Source organism: Miscanthus floridulus, chromosome 3 (assembly GCF_019320115.1).
Source record: "Miscanthus floridulus cultivar M001 chromosome 3, ASM1932011v1, whole genome shotgun sequence".
Taxonomy (NCBI): domain Eukaryota; kingdom Viridiplantae; phylum Streptophyta; class Magnoliopsida; order Poales; family Poaceae; genus Miscanthus; species Miscanthus floridulus.
Window position 1 is genome coordinate 56,312,088 of NC_089582.1, and position 7,547 is coordinate 56,319,634.

Below are 7,547 nucleotides of genomic sequence, written 5' to 3' on the forward strand. Positions count from 1 at the left end.
ACTTAGAGCCGATTTTCTAGATCAAACACTAGGTTTACAAGCCCACAAACGTGTCATATGCTACCACTAGATCAAGTCAAGCATAGAAGCAATAGTGGTACCATACAATCATCAAATTCATTTGATTTTCATGAATGAGCCTATTAAATGTGAAAGATGACTAGATGCACTAATCATGTCCTTAGTAAGGATGTATGCCATGCCAATTAACTTTTACCTTGGATTGCTCGAAGGAGAGGCATGTCATATAAGTGCGGGGTGCATCAATACATATTTGAGAAATCCAATATGTTCAACTCATTCCTTAGCTTATAAAACCTTTTCTCATCCAATGACTTGGTGAATATATCGGCAAGTTGATCTTCGGTGCCCACACTCTCAATGTAAATGTCCCCTTTTTGTTAGTGATCTCTTATGAAATGGTGGCAGACATCAATGTGCTTTGTTCTTGCATGTTGAACTGGATTGTTGGTTAACTTGATTGCACTCTCATTGTCACATAGCAATGGCACTTTCTTGAACTTGATTCCAAAGTCATTCAAGGTGGCCTTCATCCAAAGTATTTGTGCAAAACAACTACCGACGGAGATGTATTCAGCTTCGGTGGTTGATAATGCAACACTATTTTGCTTCTTTGATGATCATGAAACAAGTGATCTTCCCAACAATTGACATGTGCCCGAGGTGCTCTTCCTTTCAACCTTGCATCCTGCATAATCCGAGTCGGAGTAACCAACTAGCTCAAACTTTGCTCCTTTTAGATACCACAAACCAACATTTGTGTATGCTTCAAGTACCTCAATATTCTCTTTTTAGCTTTCAAATGACTTTCTCTTAGTGAGACTTGAAATCTTACACACATGCATACACTAAACATGGCATCCGACCTTGATGCGGTCACATAGAGTAGGCTTCCAATCATAGACCGATATAATTTTTGATCCACCATGTTGCCACTTGCATCACTATCCAAGTTGCCATTTGTCCCCATTGGTGTACTAATGGCTTTGCTATCACTCATGCCAAACTTCTTGAGCATGTCTTTTATGTACTTGCCTTGACTCACAAATGTATCATTCTTCAATTGCTTGATTTGAAGACCAAGGAAGTAACTTAGCTCCCCAATCATAGACATTTCAAACTCATTAGTCATCATCTTTCCAAACCCTTCACAAAAATCTTGATTGGTTGATCCAAATATGATGTCATCAATATAGATTTACAACACAAATAAGTCTTTGCCAATCTTCTTGGTGAAAAGAGTGGTGTCAACCTTGTCCATCATGAACCCTATAGAGAGTAGGAAGTCCCTCAATCTCTCATACCATGCTCTAGGTGCTTGCTTTAAGCCATACAATGCCTTCTTCAACTTGTACACATGGTCGGGCTTCTTGTCATCTTCAAAACCGGGAGGTTGCTCAACATATACTTCCCTATTGATGTAACCATTGAGAAATGTAGTCTTAGCATCTATTTAATAGAGCTTGATGTTGTGGGCACAAGCACAGGCTAGTAAGATTCTAATTGTTTCCAATCTAGAAATCGGGGCATATATTTCTCTAAAGTCAAGACCTTCAACTTGTGTATATCCTTGTGCTACCAATCTTGCTTTGTTCCTTACTACTATCCCATCTTGATCTTGCTTGTTTCTAAAAACTCATTTGGTTCCAATCACATTGTGTCCCTTTGGTCTCTCTACTAATTCTCATACTTGATTTCTTGTGAAGTTATTCAATTCTTCATGCATAGCATTCACCCAATCAACATCCTTCAATGCTTCATCTACCTTCTTTGGTTCAATGGATGACACAAATGAGAAATGCTCACAAAATGAAGCTAATCTTGATCTAGTTTGCACACCTCTTGAAATATCACCAATAATAGTGTCCAATGGATGATCCCTTGTAATATTGGTTGGTTGGAGTATTAAAACTTGATCACTTGCACTTGCTTGATCATTTGGTTGAGATGATGTACTAGCCACTTGATTTTGTTTATTGTCATGAGAGCCATTTGTACTAGCTTGATTTGTATCGTCTTGCATATTTGTGTTAGAGAGCACTTGCACTTGTTCATCTTCATTATCATTCACCAACATCCATATTCTTCATGGCATTTGAAAATTGAATGCCTCTAACATCTTCCAAGTTCTCATTCTCATTTTGGGAACCCTTGGTTTCATCAAATTCAACATCATGAACTTACTCAAGAGTACCACTATCCAAATTCCAAACTCTATATGCTTTGCTAGTAGTTGAGTATCCAAGTAGGAATCCTTCATCACATTTCTTATCAAATTTGCCCAATCTAGTGCCTTTCTTTAAGATATAACATTTGCAACCAAAGACCAAAAAATATGCAATGTTGGGTTTTCTACCATTCAAGAGCTCATATGGTGTCTTCTCTTTCAATGGGTGATAATAAAGACGGTTGCTACAATAGCAAGCCATGTTGATAGCTTCAGCCCAAAAAGATTGACTCATATTGTACTCACTAAGCATAGACCTTGCCATATCAATGAGTATTCTATTCTTCCTCTCAACAAGACCATTTGATTGTGGAGTGTACTTGGTCGAGAATTAATGTCTAATTTTAAATTCATCACATAACTCATCAATTCTAGTGTTCTTGAACTCACTACCATTGTCACTTCTAACTCTCTTGATGGTTGTTTCAAACTCATTGTGAATGCCCTTAACAAATGATTTGAATGTTGCAAACACATCACTTTTGTCCACTAGGAAGAATACCCAAGTGTATCTAGTATAATCATCCACTATTATAAAGCCATATTTTGTTTCCACCGATGCTAGTGTATTGTGTTGGCCCAAACAAATTCATGTGCAATAACTCAAATGTTTTACTAGTGCTCATCATGCTTTTCCTAGGATGGGTGTTTCCAACTTGTTTGCCGGCTTGATAAGAGCTACAAAGCTTATCATTGTCAAACACAACATCTTTTAAGCCTCTAACCAAGTCATGCTTAACCAATCTATTCAATTGTTTCATTCTAAAATGACCAAACCTTCTATGCCATAACCAACCCATGCTAGACTTAGTTAAGAAACATGTAGATAGTTGAGCTTCACTAGCATTGAAATCAACCAAGTATAGATTCTCATATCTAAAGCCTTTGAAGATCAAGTTAGAGCCATCTACACTTATGATCTCTACATCATCTACCCCAAATATGCATTTGAATCCAAGATCACACAATTGAGCTATGGATAGCAAATTGAAGTTCAATTTCTCAACAAGCAACACATTGGAAATGCTCATGTCATTGGATATTGCAATCTTACCAAGCCCTTTGACCTTGCCTTTGCCATTGTCACAAAATGTGATACTATCATAACCATCATTGCCATTGGTATTGATTGAGTTGAACATTCTTGCATCACCGATCATGTGTTGAGTGCACCCAGTATCAAGAACCCAATGCCTTCCTCCATCTTTGTAATTGACCTACGAAAGAAGATCAATTCTTTTTAGGTACCCAAACTTTCTTGGGTCCTTGAAGGTTAGTGACTAAGCTCTTTGGCACCCAAATGGCTTTCTTCTTTGAGCCCATCCATGGTGTACCAATGAACTTAGCTTTCACACCATTTGTACCCTTATTAAGCACATAGAAATATTCAATCTTAATTGAGGATACATTAGCATTTTTGCTCTTGTTCTTGCACTCATGCTCTTTATGACCAACTTGCTTGCAACTAGTGCAAAACCAACCATTGTTCTTCATAAAACTAGTCTTGTGAGGAGCAAAGGCCACCTTGCCTTTCTTGGGGGTATAGCCCAATCTCTCTTTGTAGAGAGAAGCTCTTTGGCTACCCAAGCACATAAGCAAGTGGTCCTCACCACCATAGACCTTAGCCAAGGTGTGAGTGAGCTCATTGACCTCCTTCTTGAGGGTCTCATTCTCAACCATTAGTGAGGCATCACATGTGAAACCATCACTACTAGATGAGGTGGAAGTAAAAGTGCTACAAGAAGGGTTAGTGGGAGCAACAATGATAGGCTTATAGAATGATTCATCAATTATATCACAAGTTAAGCCTACATCACATGTCTCAACATGCTTCTTCTCATTTTATTCATTAAGCAAAGAGGAATGAGCTTTTTCAAGCTTCTTGTGAACCTTGCCAAGCTTCTCATGGGCTTCCTCTAGCCTCTCATGAGATGCATTGAGCTCATCAAAGGCTTGCTTAAGGACTTTTAGTTCCTTATGCAAGCTTTTGCATTCCCTTCTCTTAATGTCAAAGTATTCTTTAGCATCATCTAGCGTGTCAAGTAATTCATCCTTAGTTGGTTCATCATCATCACTATCACTCTCATTTTTATTTTCAGTATCATGTTCCTCATCACTTCCATTATCACAAGTTTGTACCTTAGTTGCCTTAGCCATGAAGCATGATGGAATGTCGAAGAGAGAAGGCTTCTCATTGATAGCAATGCTTACAAGTGCCTTCTTCTTGGTGGTCTTGTCATCTTCACTATCATCGTCATCACTTGAGGAAGCATCACTATCCCAAGTGACTACATATGAACCACCCTTCTTCTTCTTCTTGAAGGTCATCTTGTCCTTCTTCTTGTTCTTCTTGTTGTCATCACTATTGTCGCTATTGTATGGGCATTGAGCAACAAGATGATCTTTGCTTCTACAATTGAAGCACCTTCTTGATTCTTCCTTGTTCTTGGATGAAGACTTCTTTCTTCAAGCACGGTAGCCCTTCTTCATCATGAACTTGCCAAATCTATTGACAAAGAGAGCCATATTCTCATCATCCATCTCATCAAAGCTCAAGTCTTCATCTTCACTTGATGATTCTTGTTTTGCCTTGCCCTTGGATAATGTGGCCTTGAACGCCACACTTTTCTTCTTATCATCCTTCTGGTCATCTTTCTTTTCCCTCTTTTCTTTCTTCTCATCATCATCTCTATATGTATCATCGGTCATTATATCTCTCAATACTTGGTTTGGTGTCATGGTGTCCAAACCACTTCTCACTAGAATAGTGACCAATGTGCCTAATCTTCAGGGTAAGCATCTCAAGAACTTATGGGAGAAGTTCTTGTCCTCCACCTTGTCACCGACTGCTTTGAGGTCATTGACAAGCACTTGTAACCTATGGAACATCTCTAGCACACTTTCATCCTCCTTCATCTTGAAACTAACAAACTTCTCCTTGAGGATATATGACTTGGCACCCTTCATGGTTTGAGTGCCCTCAAATGATTCCTCCAACTTCTTCCAAGCTTCAGCTATCTCAATGTTCTCTCATCAATGGCATCATGAATGGCACTAAGAGCAATGTCATTGTATTGGAGAAGCAATTCTTCGGCGGCGGTGGGATTCTTCGGATCTTCTATCTCAATCTTGGTCTCCACCACTTTCCAAACTTTCCTATTGATTGACTTGATATATGTTGTCATCTTAGCCTTCCAATAGGGATAGTTTGAGCCATCAAATTGGGGTGGCTTCTTGGTGTTGTTGATTTGAGCCATTTTGACACCGAAGGTTGTTAAGCCTCAAATCACAGTGACCATAGCTTTGATACCACTTGAAAGGTCATAATGGCTAGAGGGGGGTGAATAGCCTATTAAAAATTTCTACAACAACACTTAGCAATCCAGTTAGACAAATATGAGGCAAAGCGAGTGTTGTGCTAGCCTACTAAAATGCAAGCCACCTACAACAATTCTAGTTTATATAATCTCTATCCACACAATGGCTATGTCACTACACTAAGTTAGTATGCTCTCAAAGACTAACTAAAGAGCCACACTAACCAAACTAACAAGCTCTCACGACTAGCTACACTAAAGAGCTTGACAACTAGTTTGTGGTAATATAAAGAGAGAGAGAGAGAGAGCAAGATGGTTATACCACCAAGTCGAGGAATGAACCAATCAATCACAAGAATGAATACTAATGAAGACCAATCACCTCGGAATCAAATAATGACACAATGATTTTTTACCGAGGTTCACTTGCTTGCCGGCAAGCTAGTCCTTGTTGTGGCGATTCACTCACTTAGAGGTTCACGCGCTAATTGGCATCACATGTCAAACCCTCAATAGGGTGCCGTACAACCAACACAAGATGAGGATCACACAAGCCAAAAACAATTTACTAGAGTACCTTTTGGCTCTCCGCTAGGGAAAGGTTAAGAATCCCTCACAATCACCATGATCGGAGCTGGAGACAATCACCAACCTCCGCTCGATGATCCTCGCTGCTCCAAGCCATCTAGATGGTGGCAACCACCAAGAGTAACAAGCGAATTCCACAGCGAAACACGAACACCAAGTGCCTCTAGATGCAAACACTCAAGCAATGCACTTGAATTCTCTCCCAATCTCACAAAGATGATGAATCAATGATAGAGATGAGTGGGAGGGCTTTGGCTAAGCTCACAAGGTTGCTATGTCAATACAAATGGTGAAGAGAGTGAGCTTGAGCCGGCCAAACAATATTTATAGACACCCCCAAACAATAGATGCATTGGCTCAATTATTGGGCTGACTGCGTGATGACCGGACGCACAGGTCGTGTGCATCGGAAGCGTCCGGTGTGGTGACCGGACGCGTTTGGTCGCTGCGTTCAGTCACAGCCTGACTGCCATGTGTCCCTTTTAAATTGTTTAGCCATTCGCGCCCAACGGCTAATACTACGTGATCGGATGCGCTATTAGAAAACGACCGGACGCGGGAGATGCACGCTCCCAGTGTCCGATCAATTATTGCGCTGAAAACCTAAGACTTGCTGGTTCACACCGGACGCGTCTGGTGTGGCGACCGGACACGTTCGGTCGCTCTCTGCAATCCAGCTTCGGTCCAAATCACTTTGATTTGACGCTGAACAGTAACCGGTCAGCGTCCGGTCGCTCCACTGAGCTAGAGTCCGGTCACCTCGGCAATTCTACCCGCACCTAGCCCAAATACTGGACGCGTCCGGTATCGATATCAAACGCGTCAGGTCACGCCAGGAATACTGCCGCCTGAGATAGTACTGGACGCGTTCGGTACGCATGTCAGACGCGTCCGGTCACCCCGTGACCAGCGCAATCAACTCATTTTCAACGCTATCTTCTTTACCCTTGCTTAAATGTGCCAACCACCACGTGTATCATCTTGTGCACATGTGTTAGCATATTTTCACAAATGTTTTTAAGGGTGTTAGCACTTCACTAGATCCTAAATGCATATGCAATGAGTTAAAACATCTAGTGGCACTTTGATAACCGTATTTCGATACTAGTTTCACCTCTCTTAATAGTACGGCTATCGATCCTAAATGTGATCACACTCACTAAGTGTCTCGATCACCAAAACGAAAAAGCTCCTATCAAGTTTCACCTTTGCCTTGAGCTTTTTTGTTTTTCTCTTACTTTTTTTCCAAGTCCAGGCACTTGATCATTACCATGGCATCACCATCATCAAGTCATGATCTTCATTTACTTCATCACTTGGAGTAGTGCTACCTATCTCATAATCACTTTGATAAACTAGGTTATCACTTGAGGTTTCATCAATTCACCAAAACC